We start from the raw sequence: 15,668 nt of genomic DNA on the forward strand, positions 1-15,668 counted from the left end.
ATGTGATGAACTGACTGCAGCCCCCATTGCCTGTCCCCCTGCACCACTGTGGGGGAGGAGGTAGAGAATTAAGGAGTGAATTCAGGAAGGGAGGGGTGACAGAAAGGTGTTTTAAGAATTAGTTTTTATTTCTTATTATACTACTCTGATTTGATTGACAATAAATTAATTTTCCCCAAGTTGAGTCTGTTTTGCCCAAGACTGTAACTGGTGAGTCCTTTGCCTCCCTGTCATTAACTCAACCCGTGAGCTTTTTGTTTTATTTTCTTTCCCCTGTCCAGCAGAGAATGGCAGCAACAAAAGCAGCTTTGGTGGGCACCAGGCATCCAGTCAGAATCAATCTACCAGAGTAGGAGACTAAAAAATCCTTGGCTCTCCATCATGCTTTGCTACAGTATCATCACAGAATAATATACATGGAAACAGCATAGAAACTGAAAGAGTTTCCCCTGCAAAAACGCTTCACCACGTGTTCCTGTTTGATGACTATCATTATCACCGCGTGTCTCCTAGTCTTCCACACAGTCTTTCAACCCACATCTATTCTGAATTAACTTCCCACACCAGCCGCTGCTTTTAGCTCACTTCAGGAATACAAAGTTCCATGTCTAAAAAGCATCACAGCAGTCCTAAACATGCTTTCAACTTTCTAGCTACTTTCTTTCAGTGTCTGCTCTACCTTACGTTTACATACTCTGCTAGAGCTCATAAAAACTCCAGGATTAAAGGAGAAAGGCTCTGAATGTTCGGGCGTAGTAAACTGTAAGTTGGATAATATGTGATTTGCAAATAATTAAAATACAGATTTTGGTTATAATGAATCTGTAACTTAAATGAGTAAAGTTTTCTTTAAGTTTTAGAATGTGATAAACATGTGAATAAGAATATTACTATACTGTAAATCAAAGTGAATAGAAACACAGAAGTTACAACAAATTGTTTTAAAGCAGCATCTTATGACAGCATGCAAAACAACTCAAGTAATTCCTGCTTTTCTACCCCTGTGATTACAAATCATAGAACCCATACATCTGGGTTGCAAGGGACCTTAAAGATCATCTAGTTCCAACCCCCCGCCATTGAGACAGGGACACCTTCCACTAACCAGGTTGCTCCAAGTGTCATCCAGCCTGGCCTTTAACACTTCCAGGGATGGAGCATTCACGGCTTCTCTGAGCAACTGTGACAGTGTCTCACCATTCACAGGGAAGAATTTCTTCCTTATATCTAATCTAAACTTGCCCTCTTCCAGTTTAAAACCACTCCCCATTGTCCTGTCACTACATGCTTTCATAAAAAATCTCTCCAGCTCTCATATGGCCCCCTTCAGGTACTGGAAGCCTGCTCTAAGGTCTCTCCAGAGCATTCTCCAGGCTGAACAATCCCAACTTTCACAAGCTGTCTTCGTAGGAGAGGCGCTACAGCACTCTGATCATCTTCTTCATCCATTGGATCCTCCAATGGACCCACTCCATTGTTAACCTGGGGACTCCAGAGCTGGATGCAGCACTGCAGGTGGGGTCTCACAACAGCAGAAGAGGGGGACAGAATCCTGTCCCTCCCCCTGCTGCCCACACTGCTTTGGATGCAGCCCAGGATGCAGTTGGCTTTCTGGGATATGAGAGCACACTGCCAAAACACGCCCAGGAGCTGCTTTTCAACCAGCACCCCTAAATCCTTCTGCTCGGTGCTGCTCCTAATCCATCCTCCATGCAGGCTGTATTTGTGCTTGGGATTGCTCTGATGCAGGTGCAGGGCAAGTGCAGGTACACTTGGCCTTTTTGAACTCCATGCAGTTCACATGGGCCCACCTCTCAAGCCTGTCAAGGTTTCTCTGGATAACATCCCTTCCCTCCAGCATGTCAATCACACTACACAACTTGATGTCCCTGGCAAACTTGCTGAGGGTGCACTCTATGCCACATCACTGACAAAGCTGTTAAACAGCACCAGTCACCAATCCTTGACGAATGCCACTTCTCATTTGTCTCCCCTCGGACATTAAGCTGTTGACCACAACTCTTTGAGTGTGACCATCCAGCCAATTCCCAACCTATTAAGTGGTCCACCCATCAAATCCGTGTCTCCGCATTTTAGAAATGAGGATGTCATATGGGACAATGTCAAATGTCTTGCACAAGTCCAGGTGGATTTTGTCTGTTGCTCTTCCTTTATCCACTACTATTGTAACCCTGTTGTAGAAGGCCATCAAATTTGTCAGGTATGATTTGCCCTTAGTGAAGCCATGTTAGCTGCCACCAGTCACCTCATTTTCCATGTGCCTTAGCATAGTTCCCAGGAGGATGTGCTCTGTGATCTTGCTGGGCACAGAGATAAGATTATCATGCCTGTAGTTTCCTGGGTCTTCCTTTTTTCCCTTTTTAAAAGCCTTCTCTGTGCTCTGGCCATTTTTTGCTTCAAGTACTGAAATTAATGCACAGTTTTTCACCATGATCCCTTTATCCTAACAAGAGCAGTCTAATTGCTCTTCTGTCTATTTTCCACTTCTCAAAGATTCACACATAAGTCCAGATACTCAAATGCTCTCTGCAATGCCAAGCCCTTGGTGCATAGGGAACAAGAGTGCAGGCTCTGGCTATGACATGAATTTCAATGCACACCAGGTCTGTTTAGCCATCCTCTGTGTACACAGTGATATGGGTGTACAAATTTGGAGATTACTTTTTAAACCTTGTGCAATGTTGTGAAATGCAAGCAAAGACTGTGTTTGTATGCAACAAGTGTTTTCTTGGCCACTTGGAATTTCAGTTACTGCTCCTCATGACCATTTGAAACATCAGGCTGAACCCTCATCTTGACAAATGAGAGGAGGTGTGTGCCCAGAGTGGGTGACACAAAATGTGTAGGTGGAGATTTTTTGTCTGGTGGCCCCTGAAACACTGCTGATTGTTCCATGTTCCTCCCGTGATTGCACCTGATCATTCCTGCCTGCACCTTTCTGGAGGGTAAATGATCTTCTATTCTGTTCATGACTATCCAGTTGTAGATCCCTGTGACTTTTAAAATTTCTTCTCCGGAAGCTCTTGCTACTTTTACATACTAATTATTGTTTTTGGTTTTGTTTGATATAAAAGGATCAGTTCTCTCAAATCTGATTTCTGTAATTCCTCTATTTTTTTCTGGGTTCAGGGAGGGTTTTTTAAAAATATTTTTTCCTTTTCACATTACTGGTCTCTTATGAAAGGCCTAATCTGAACCATTTCATTTCTGTCTCAGTACTTCTTCTTGAAGTGGTCCTTGCTTTTCTATCACCATGACTACAGTTCTTTATGCTCTGGCCATTACCTGCTTCAGCTACTGAAATTCACTGACAGCTTCTCTTTCAGGTTTTTGTACTCCCTTGAGCTTAACCAAAAATTTATTAATCTACCTTCTCCTCCCCCACACTTGAAGGATCCCATCTCACTTCTTATTCTTGTCATTGACTCCCTTCCTCCTCACTCTCCAAAGGTTTTCCTTTGTCCCTGTTCCCTCTCTTGCTTCCTGAGTGCCTTCTGATATTATCCTCTCTCAGTACCTCTTGTCTTCTCCCAGGCTCTGTTTCATAGGCTGCCTTTATTTTGGAAACTGAGTGAGCTGAAGTAATGCCGGTTTTACAGGGAGAACTCATGCACAGAACCCTTGACTCCTCCTCACCTATGAGGTCCTTGGCAGATTAGGAAAGAAACCACTCAGTGTTTCTGAGTCACATCCACATTCAGCTCAGGAGTTCCCTTCTCCAATTAGACCTGCTGCCCTGGTGATTCTTCATCTCTGCAGGATCCATTTTCCCCTGGAGACAATTGCCTTGTGTTTTTTCTTGATCAAATTCAGAGTTTGACTCTGAATTCTTTGGGAATGACTTTAATGGTTTTTGCATTTGCAAAGCAAGTTCAAAATGTTTTTGTAGTTGCAAAGCAGTTCACCTTTATAGTGCCACATAAATGTTTTCCCCATCCTAATTATAGTAGCCAGTGGCTCAGACATGCTGTACTGTACTTGGGGAGGAAGCAGAGAGAATTCTGTACATTGCACAGAGGAAATTGACAGACTGTTTGCTCACTAATTGAATGAAACATATCACTGACTTCAACTTGAGCAATATAAAACTGTCTTGAATAGCCTAAATGTGCCTCTGTTAAAATTTCAGATAAGATCTCCTGCCAGAACTGTGATGCTGCCTTGGTAACAGTGATGGCCAGGGTAAAGTGTTGGCTCCGAAGCATGGGAACAGAAAGCATGACCCTATCTGTTCCCTCATCTTCTGGAATTTAAGGGACAAATATTCTTAGAAAACTCTTCATCTTTTAAAGGATGAAAAATCTTCATAGTTTTTCTGGATTTACTGTTTTAACAGGTTCAGAGACCCTCGGTCCTCCTTCCACTATATTAGCACAGCACTGACTGGAGGAATGGCTGCTCCTGTCTTGAACTAGGAGAGCTCCCATGGGACCACGGTGTGTTAATCCCATGTAGCACCCAACTCTCTCTTTGACTGTCTTTTTCCCAGAAATATGCAATTTGGTTAAGTATGGATCAGCCTTGGTCCATATAATTTTATAGCCAGTCTCAGCAGAACCAGAGCCAATGGGTGAATATCAAGTACATTTATTCAGGTGGTACTTTAATAATTTACCATAAAACTGAAAAGTGTCAAAATGATTTGTACTGACATCAGGTCTTTGGTCATTGCCGGTCTGTTCAGCTGCCCAGAGAGGCTGCAAAGCCTCCATAAGTGGGGATTTGCAAAATCTGACTGGACATGGTCCTGAGAAATCTGCTCTAGGTGATACTGCTTGAGTAGAGGTTTGCACTAGGTCACATCAAGGAGTCCCTTCCAACCCCAGGTATTCTGTTACTCAGTGAGCTAAGCTCTTCCAGTTTTGTATCACCTACAGTCCATATGTTCCTTTCAGGCAGCAAAGAGAACTCCTGCACAGGATGCAAAGCCCTTTGTCTGAAATCAGACAGAGGGTGGGGGAGCAGGACCCCTGTTCATCCTGTAAATAAAGTTTAGCTGGAGAATTGTTCTTTTCCTAACCATATTCTCCTTATTCACATATTTTATGAGTAACACTTGGGAACCCAGAGAACAAGAGGCTGAATTTATTCATAGTCTAAGCATTATGAAAGCACCCTCTGAGGCAGTTTCCTCTCGTGCTGCCACACCATTGAAGGCAGCCCTGACCTTCGGGGACCACCCTCTTCAGGAATGGAGGGTTATTCAGCCTGCATCCTGTTTAAGAACCACACGCCCCTCCTGAGTACCGGCTCACCGCTGGAGCATGGGCCTCGCCATCTGTTTCAGTGTTCCCACTGTGGAGCAGCACTCCTGAAGTCACCAGCTGTGAGACTGTGACCCACTACTGAGCTCCCTCTGGGTGTACACAGCTATAGCAAGACTGATCCCACAAACTAGGCAGAGGTGTCAGCAACTTGGATGGCATCAGCAGGAAAACACACCCTTGGGATATAGCCTTGCATACCATTTAACCTTAGCTGAATACATGTAGGAAACGGTGATCTGGCTCCCTCAATTCTTATTCAAGATAATCCCTTTGAAGTCCTTGTATTATGCAGGCAGGGCCAGCTTGGCATTTTTGCCAAGTCGGTGAAACATTTTGACATCAACTGCTTTCCTCTTCCCCAAAACAGCAACTGGCTCTTGTTCTGCTTATTTTAATCCTGAAAGAAACTTCATTGCATTTCTGGCTTGCTCTGCATTACTATGAGGGAACACCATTGCTGCTACAGTTTCTCTCGTGCATGAATACACAGACTCACTGCATTCAAATCTCCCTTTTCTCAGTGTCCAGCCCCAAGTTTCTGCACTGAGTGTCACACTTGGAACGTGTGAGGCTGGAGAAGGAGAGAGCAGGCTGCAGAGCAGAGAACAGACTGTGCTTGCCATTCTTCATGCTGCAGAGAGTCAAACTAGTATTTCTTATGGGAAATAAGGCAGTGAGGGATCTAGTTTAGGCTGACTTCACTATGGCAGATACTTTTCTAGTCTTAAAAACTCCAGTGTGAAGATTCATCACATTTCTTTTTGGAAACTTGGTCCAGTATTTCTTGATGTGTTGGAGGCTCTGACTTGGGGCTACCCTCTGTCCAGATTTGCTAGATATTTTCTTTTGCTAGATATTTTCTTTTTCTGCCCATAAAATTCGCCTGCACAGATGTTTGAGGATTGTCTGTACTGCAGCTTGGATAGGAAGGCTACACATGTGGAAAACCTGAACAGATCCCCAGGACCTGTGGTGACCTATTGTACAATCTGTGTACAGGAAACCAGACCAGGAAGCACTGATCTTATTCTATGAATGGGATGTGGTTGCTTGGTGAATACACAGTACATTCAATGTCCCAAATGTGTGGGATTTACTACATATAAGCAACATATCTGATTACAGAACCAGAGAGTAGTACAGGATTCAGTGCCTCGGCACTGCAGAGCATGACAGAAACATACTGAGCAGCACACTGAAACTGGGACCCTAAAGACACACAGCAACAATTGTGTGATGCTGAGGTTATTAGACACCAACACTTCTGCAGTATCTTGGGTCCTGCTTTGAGTTGCAGTTATCCTTTGTGGCCTGGCCCAGCTCTCCTAGGCCTCTACCTTCTCATTCTTCCCCAATTATTTACTTCCACCTATATTAGGTTCAGTAAGTACCAAATATATTTTGGGAGGACACCCTGAACAGAAGCACAGGAGCCCTGTGCTGGCTGCAGGAATGACACAGTCACATTTACCCTGATCATCCAGAGGTGCTGCAGCCCCATGTGCACTGCAGGTGAGGGGTGGCAGAGCACTGGGGTGAAGAGCAGGGGGAAATCAAACAGTACTGGGCAGCAGTACTTCCTTCTTGTATTCCACCACTCCTCCCTGTCATGCTTTTATACTGACACAGCTGTTTGCATGACCACAGGATGATCTAGAAAAAGGGGAATTCCACACTAAATAATGTTTTGGGTTTTACTTGGGTTGTTTTTACTTCAGCCAACAAGCAGTTGTGCTGGTCTCATAGAAACTGCCATAGAAACTTGACTGTCTGAGCAGAAGAGAGCAGCAGGCCAAAAGTCCCTTAAATCAGCGGTGTACAGAAGATCACAAATGAGGGGGCACAGTAGCAGTGCCTGTCCAGCTTCTTCATTCCCCCTCTGTCACGTCCCCTTACTCTTGTCATCTCCTCCACTGATACTTGGGTGTATTGTGCAGTGCCACAGGGGGCTGCTTGGCAAACCAGCCCAGGCAACCAATCCAGCAAAAGAATCCATTAGAATAAAAGTAAACCAGACCATTTTCAGTGCCACCCTTTCCTCAGTGAGGTCCACTGCACAGGTGGAGAGGAGCAATGAAGGGATGGCTTGGTTCATCCTGTGCTCCTGCCTAAGAAGTCCCTCTATGACCCTCAGCCTTTGCTGTGTGAAACAACAGCCCAAACATAGGCACTTTCCTTGCATCTAAACTAACTGTATTCTCATATTTTGTTTCTCAGCACAATCTTCCATTCTGAAGGGATTTTTAATTAAATTTCATGAAAATTCACATTGTTTTATTAGCAAATAAACTCATGTTTGACACAACATCCACCATGTCTGCCAGATTGGCAGGAGTTTTCTTTCTCTGTTCTGGCTCTCTTTTCCTCCTTGTTTTATTTCTCCCTTCCAGTACTCTCTTAATTTAGACTGGACCCTCTTGTAACAGCAAGTCAGTGACTTGCTTTGGGCAAAATAATTTGTACACTAGATTTATTGTCTTCCTGCTTGGATGTCCATCTTGTAATGTCTTCCACATCCAAACCCATCCAAGTTTCTTTCTCTCTTTTTCCCTCTGTACTTTGAGCTTAGTGTTTTGAAGGAAGTTGATCAAACTGAGCATTCTTGTGAACTTAAGCTTGGTTGCCAAGAATGTAAATGATTCATCCCCCTGTAAGGAAAAGTGCTGGCAATAAAACATTCTCCATTCCCCCCTTTTTACATGCAAAATACTGTTACTGCTCAAAACAGCAGATCTTTTTACTTAGAACAAAGTGTTACCCTATTAATTGAACAACAACTAGAATTCTTAAAATACCTTTAAGCTCTATTCTTAGAAGGAAATATTGCCAGCAGAGGCCTTGAAAGTGATGAGATATAAATTACAAGCACTAGTAAAGCACAACAAAATGGTACCTCGCCTCATATCCTTCATATTGTTATCTTACCCAAATTCCAGCAGTTTTTCCATTATGTTTTGTGTCATGGATATTTTAAGAACTCTTCGGGGAAATACGAGATAATTTCAGGGGAGAAATGTGTTATTTCCTCGCATGACGAAAGTGCAGGAGCTGAATCAGCTATGCAGTGAAGAGGAGTTTAACATCCCAGCTTGTTCCCAGTGGTGGTACTGGTGTGGCTGGACAGGAGCACACCTTGGCTCAAACTCCCCAGGGACCTGCCATAGCCACATTCCCTGTGCAAGGACACCCTGCCTGTGCCATGCCTGTCTCATTCCTCTTCTGCTACAGCACTACAGTAAGCGAAGGTTTTCACATGTTCATCAAATATTGAGCCTGATGCACTGCACACTCCTCCCCCAGAAGACAGAGGGCTTTGTTTACAATTTGGCAGCAAAAGAAAAGGTGGTTTGGGATTACATATGCATTGGTACAGTCAGGAAAGCAGGATTCATCTTTTCTGGAAGTCTTTTAAAAGCTATAACATTAGCAAAAGACTCCATTGCTATTTGTCATAGTTTTGGCTTTGCTCCTGGCTGGGCCAGGAAATGGTGTGCACAAAGTATAATTCCCACGTTTCAGCCATGCCCCTGCAGACTTGCTCCAGCAGTGACACACAGGTAGGGCCAATAACAGTTGCACTTGATATTTTTCAATCTTGCCAAGGACCAGCTGCTTTCAACTATCTTTCCCCGCCTATTATCTCTGCCAGCTAGCCAGTGATGAAGCCACTCACAGTCCTGGTGGCTGAAATAATGGGATTGCTGTCCCAGCAAGAAGCCAAGACTCATTCAGGCAGCCTGAAGAAACTGTAAACTCCCTGCAGTTCAGTTGTCAGAACGTGAACAGAGCTAATGGAGCTGTATAGCTCACAGCCCACAAGAGAGCAGGAGGAGGATGAACTTTGGAGCTCCCAGGAGCAGGTGCACAGCCCATTTTTATTTGCCTTCCATCACTAACACCACCAAAAATTACCAGCTTAAGACAAGAGGCTCAAAGAATGTGGGATAAAAAAGCATTCACCAATATCCAGGCATCCCTGAATGCAAATGCAGTAGGAACTTCTCCATGACTGACCAAAAATGTTATCTGCCATCTAAACATAAAAACTTGCAGTGCCTTTCCTAGCCAAGTAATTTGCATCAGCTGGCCAGAGCTCAAAGAACAGCTACAGCTGTGTTAGCACAAATACAGAAAGCTTCCCACTTCATTTGCAGCTCGAGGTGGACAGATGCTCATGAATCTCTCATTCTGACTGGTCTTCATGGATTCTAATCAGAAACCAATTAATAACTTTGACAGTGTATTAACTTATCTTTGGCCATGGCTAAAATTCTTTCTGAATCTCATTCATGTGACTGTTTGAAGCATGTTTGAGCAGCAGCTCCATATTTTTTTGGGTGAAGCCAGACCCAAGTCTGAGAGACTCAGACAGATTGCTGAACTTCATTTTAAGATCTAGCCCATACAGCAGAACCTGCATGCAATAATTTAGCAATAACTGTGCCCTGTGTTCTTAATATTTCACTTTGAAATTTTCAAACCTGCGTGCTTAGCAATTGCTCACCTCTAACAGGCAGGGGAATCTATCCATGTCTCTGGGAACAGAATTAGTGTACTTTTCATATTCAATAGTTTCAATTCCTTTCATATAATGGGGCTTTCTTTTTCCAAGATTAGTGTTTTTTGAATTTGAAAATTCTGAGATCTCTTTTTAAAGGTAATTCTGAGTTATTATCACTCTTTATCTTTAAGAACTCTGAACACCTGCATTAAATTGGTGTATCAGCTGGTAATTATTATGCCTTTACATTCCTTAAGCCCAAATAAAATAAAATCTTGCTTCACATTGAAGAAATCTAATCTAAGGGGTGTAAAAATGCCATTTCTCCTGCTCTTCTATGCCCTGAAGTTTTATAGAAATTATTCTGAATTATCCTTAGATTTGTAACAGGCATAACAAAACATAAAGCTAACTGTAAAGAAGTGTTGGCCCAAGATTTTATGCCTATCCACATCTTTTGAAATAGTTTATATCCTCCCCCTTTCTTAATTTGCAAGAATTTTCCCTTTAGCAAGTCTGTGAGGCACTTACTTATTTTTTTGAGAGCTGTGCCTTCTCACACAACTTGTGAACACAAACAAAGAGTGCTGCTCACAGCAATCTGAAATGTCACAGTCTGTCATGCTGTCACATAACTTGTCACATTGTACAGCTTGTCATTTGAAAGCACCAGGTTATGGACAGATGTCATCTTCTGACTCCAAGTGAACCATGGCAAGAAGGATGCCTTTTATCACCCCACAGATAAAAGGCATCATCCCCTCTGGCCCACTGATGTGCCAGCACAGCTGCTTGTGTGAACCCTTCCTCACCCAATCCAGGCAAGAGCAGCAGGATTTTTGTACACTCTTCACAAAAATCTCTTAGCCTTTGCTAAGCTGTTTCATTGCAACAGCTCTATGGGGAGCTCATCATGACCAGCTCTGCCAAGAGAGCTGATGGGGAAGGATCAGCAAGAAATGTAAAAGCACTGATTTCTTCTGCCAGCGCCCTGGGCACTGTGTCCACTTCTTCCCATGCCCTTAAGATTGCTCATCTACAACTCTGTCATTGCTCTGCAGCAAAACTTCCTACATTTGCAATTTCCCCAGTACCTCCTGCCATGTGAAAAATGGCATATAATAAAGCTGATAACCATTGTTATGAGAGATTATTCTTTCTTGGTCTAAGGAATAGGCATGCACAAATTTTCTAGGAACTTTTGAAGCAATTCTGCCTTGCATTGTGCCTACAGCACATTCTGTTTTACTGGCACTATTCTGCCACCACCATTAGGATTATTTCAGTGTTTCCACTAAGCACTGTGTCTCTGAGTTATCTATGGTAACCAGGCTATCAGAATTCATTCTGGACTCAATCATCACATATTGTAAACTCCCAGTGATGGACAGTTCCTTTCTTTTAAAAATATTGTTAGCGTTAATTGATAATGCATAGCATTCAGTAAAGAATTTGGTTTTATATTGAATTATTCAAAATATTGTGGGTAATTTATTGCAGCCAGAACATTTTTGTCATAAGTGGCCATTCAGGAAAAAACAAAATAAACCAAAAAGAGAAAGAGAATTTTGTTTTCTGACCTTCTCATTGAGGCACAAAAGATATTTCTGCAGGGCAGCTGAGCCTGTCTCATGTTGCTGAGGCTTTGCTTTGTGCTTGACAAGGCCGGCCACATGGAACTACTTATTTTGGAGAAAGGTTTTGCTTGACTCTTTATGACAATGTTTCTGGAGGCAGGACACACGTAATGGCTTGCACAACATCATCCTTTCTTAGGAAGGATACCCACTGCTCTCATAAACCTTCCGTGGGGTTCTGTGAGCCCCAGGAGGAAGCCAGAATAAACATGCCTCCCACTGGGGCTGCCCAGAGAGGACTTACTTGTCAGCAGTTCCCTCATCATTGCAGAATCAGTGCAAAATGCCACAGACACAGGAGGTTTTTTCTGTTAGGATCCATCATACTGGGGTAGAAAACAGGGAGGGAAATACCTGTTCTCAGCATGCAGGACACATCTTTATCCATTTACTGTTTTCAGCAGAACAGTGTGTGCCACAGACTGGAAACTTCTAAGAGTCTATGGCAAGATGAAGAGAAGTGTAGCCAGGGAGCTGCATATAAATGATGTGTATGTTTGTACACTCAGTTGGAGTTTTGCGTTTTGCTCTTCAGGAAAAAAAAGCTTAAGTACTTTAATATGACTCTTCCATGGGAAGGGAAAATAACAAATATTTGGGGGAAGATACTGAAATAACCATCAACCTAATCTGTTAACACTTACTCATGGAAATGTTCCCACCAAACCATGAACAGGAATGTGTCTATTTGATGGAGACACTCACCCCCTTCTCAGACTTTTGTGTTGTGTTCAAGGATAGGATCACATTAATCCAGGAAGAAGGCAGGGAAGGGATTTGTCTGCACAGGAAATGTGGAAGACAATATTAAGAACATCTCTTCCAGCTGCTGATGTTGTGAGGGAATGCACTGGCTTTGCCATGCAGGGTGCTTGGAAGACAGTGCTGTTACCTCAGAGCAGCCAGTGCAGGGGCAGAGGGTCTGGCAGCCCCAGTGTCCCCAGGGAAAGTCGATTCACTCAGTGGGCAGCAGCAGCATCTGCAACTGGGGAAAGCACCAGCAATGAAGGTGACCTTCACACTGGCTTGGTTTCTCACCACTGTTTCCAGAAGTGGAGCTGACCCAGTGAAGGCAAACCAGGGAGCACAGGCAGGGACCCACACTGCTGACCTAACTATCTGCGCTGAATTACAGGCTGACCAACTTCCAGTGTTGTTGTCCTCTCCATAAAACACATCTCATACACAATTTTAAAAATTTCCACTGATTGAAATGACAACCCATTTGTTCCTCCCTCACAGTGTATGAACATTTCTGTACTGAGGTAATTTCAGACAAACAGTAGGGGGGAAATCAGGAATCTATGGTAGAGTATTACCCAAGTTATAAAAGCAGTTTATTACTCTATTGTGTGTCTAAAATTTCTGGAATATTGTAGCAGATGTATTTTATAGAGAAATGACAACACGCTTTAATGAAATCCAGGTTTAGATTCTGGCAACATTTCTTTCTTCATTTTATATTTTGTAACCAAGTCTACAACTCCACCAGGAAAAATCAATAGAATATTTAGCACACCTCACCATCTCACCTTAACAGGTATTTGTATAGAGAAGAAAATACCTCTATGTGACAGACCAGGAGCTACTTTTTCTTTACTTGAAACTGAAGTCTGTTTTCCTCTGCTGACAACTACAAGCTCCAGTTTGTTCTGATCTGCTCCAGGTGAAATTCAAGCAGTCATTACAATTTTTTGCTAGATCTCTTTTGCATAAGCTGTACTCTCTAGCTGATTTAGATTGTGAGCAGTTTTGCATTGGATCAGCCTGAAGTGCTGTGGCTCTCCAGCTCCCTCCTCACATTGCTCAGGGGATGCAGGCAGGGTCACATCCTGCATCCTCCGTCACTGCCCATTGTGAGGAGCAGCACCCTAAGGAAAACAAGATGGATCACCACTGTTCTCAGCTCCTGTGCTCAGGCCTATGGCAGAGCTCAGGAGCTGTGTGGACATCCTTCTAAATCCCTCACATGCCCAGGTGTCCAATATTAGTCTCAGCTGACTGCAGATAAATTGCAGAGTTTTTTGGGGGGGGGGGTTTTAATACTACTGTTCAATCCAGTGTATTTGCTTTATGAGAGTATTTCTAACAGGACTAAGCATATCTCACAAATTTTATTTCTTTCTCATGTGGATGCTGCAGGTTCCTGACAAACTGCTGTTGGTATCTAAAATGAACAGAAATAACAGAAATATGAGCGGTAATGCTTATCTGCCTAATACATTATTCCTTGAATATTTTTTCTGAAACTGAAAAAAAACCTATTCTTAGAATACTCTTTTAGGAAACACCTGATGTGGAATAGCAGAATGGCAGAATTATAACATTTGGCAACATCACAAACCACTTCCAGCTTTAATCAAGGTCTGACCCTGGGAGGTATGAGGCAGCTTGTTTACAAGGCACGGCAGCGGCTCTGCCTCACGCACGCCGCCTGCGTGCCTGGAGCGAGCACAAACCTGCACAGCCTGACTGCTGCTGCTGTCACTTTAGCAGTGAAACCATTCTGCAATATTGTAGAACAGTAAATCACCTTCAAAGCATTTTTATTAACTTTTGGTCCTTCTGATGACTTTGCAGGAAAAAAAAAAGAAGAGAAAAACATATATGTACTTTATATACAAATACAGATTCCTCCCAGGTAGCTAAGTCTTGGTGCTCCTGAATCAGGGTGCTGCCTCGGGGTCTCTGTGGGCTTTATACATCCAGTGCCAGAGTCCTTTTCTACATCACAGCCCCACCAGTCTGTCCTGCACTGACTCATTCACTTGCTGCCTTGCAGGCAGGTTGAAGAGGACCACAGAAGCCCAAGAGTTACAGTGCATTTTGTGAGCCCAAACCATCTAAATTCAACACAGGGAACATAAACTGAAGTTTATATGAAAACAGTGTAATTGTCTAGCAGCACTAGTGCTGCTAGAAGCACTAGGCTTCTTGAAATTCACACTAACTTTGGTACAAAACACAGGAAATTAAAAGATTGTAGTCAAATCTACTGCACACGGAGCATTTTGAACATAACACACCCATGATATCACCATGAGACAAAATGTAGGAAATACCATTGATTGCATTTGCAAAGAAGTTGTGCTTGTGCTCTTCTTCCACCAGTTAAAGCTGGTTTGCAGTAGAAGCTCCATCAAATTTGAGACTTTGCTCTCTCAATTGATTGTAAAAATGTTTGGAAGTTGATTGTGCTGTTGGCAGAATAGGGTAGTTGAACTTTCCACAATCAAGATAAAGACCAAGTCCTCTATCAGACAGGTTTTATGGGATACACATACAACCAAGAAAAATTTAGGGGCTGTATGTAGTTCTGGTTAGAAAGAACTCAGAAACACAGCCAATAAGCCAGAAGTCCTGGGAGCCTTGGGAACCTGGAAGCAGTATGCTGCTGAGGCTAACTCAGCTTCGTTGAACTCAGATTTTATACACTCATGGCTCTGAAAAGTGTGGAGTTCTTTATTCTGGTCATGCTATAATTTTTCTAGTTTCTGGGAGGTTTGCCTCTGTGGCTTATATCCCAGGCTCAGCTACACCATTACTTCCTGTACCTTCCCAAGGACATTTGTTATTTGCTACAATCCTTCCATTCTGCCTAGAAAGTTTTAAGCTACCCCATACCAACTGTCCCTTTTGTTTTTCCCTTTCAGTCACAAGTTACAGTAAATGTTTTGTAGGCCAGTGGGCTCCTTGACCCACAGTGCTGCTCTCTAAGAGGCTGTAGCAGCTTTGCCCAGTCCCATGTGCTAATGGCACCAAGTCCCTGTCTCATTCATGCCTGTCTCAGACGCCCCAACAAACAACTCACAGTTTGCTATTTAAATAACCACTTCCCTAAGAACATGTGTTAACAATCCATGAAGGGGCGTTTCACGCTTCCAAACCACTCGTCTCCTGCTCTACAGGCATTCACAGCTGGAAAAGTTCTAGTCATATTTTGGGTCTTTTCACAACAAAGGCTGGAGACTTGCTCCTGTGCACAGTCTTACCCCGCCTCACTACCTCGGCAAGGATCTTTCATTTTCCTTACATTGTACCCTATATTTATTTATTTATTTATTTATTTACATGTTTGCATGTACAGACATTTTTTGCATAGCACACAATGTCCCTGAACAAGCAGAGGAGACCTCCTGTGCCCCCAAAACCTAAGGATAAATGAAGGGAAGGTGAAGCAATCAACCTTCCCGCTACCACTGATGGGACATGCCCTACTCCAGTCCCATTCTCTGCCTCCCA

This window comes from Melospiza melodia, chromosome 2 (assembly GCF_035770615.1).
Source record: "Melospiza melodia melodia isolate bMelMel2 chromosome 2, bMelMel2.pri, whole genome shotgun sequence".
Classification (NCBI taxonomy): domain Eukaryota; kingdom Metazoa; phylum Chordata; class Aves; order Passeriformes; family Passerellidae; genus Melospiza; species Melospiza melodia.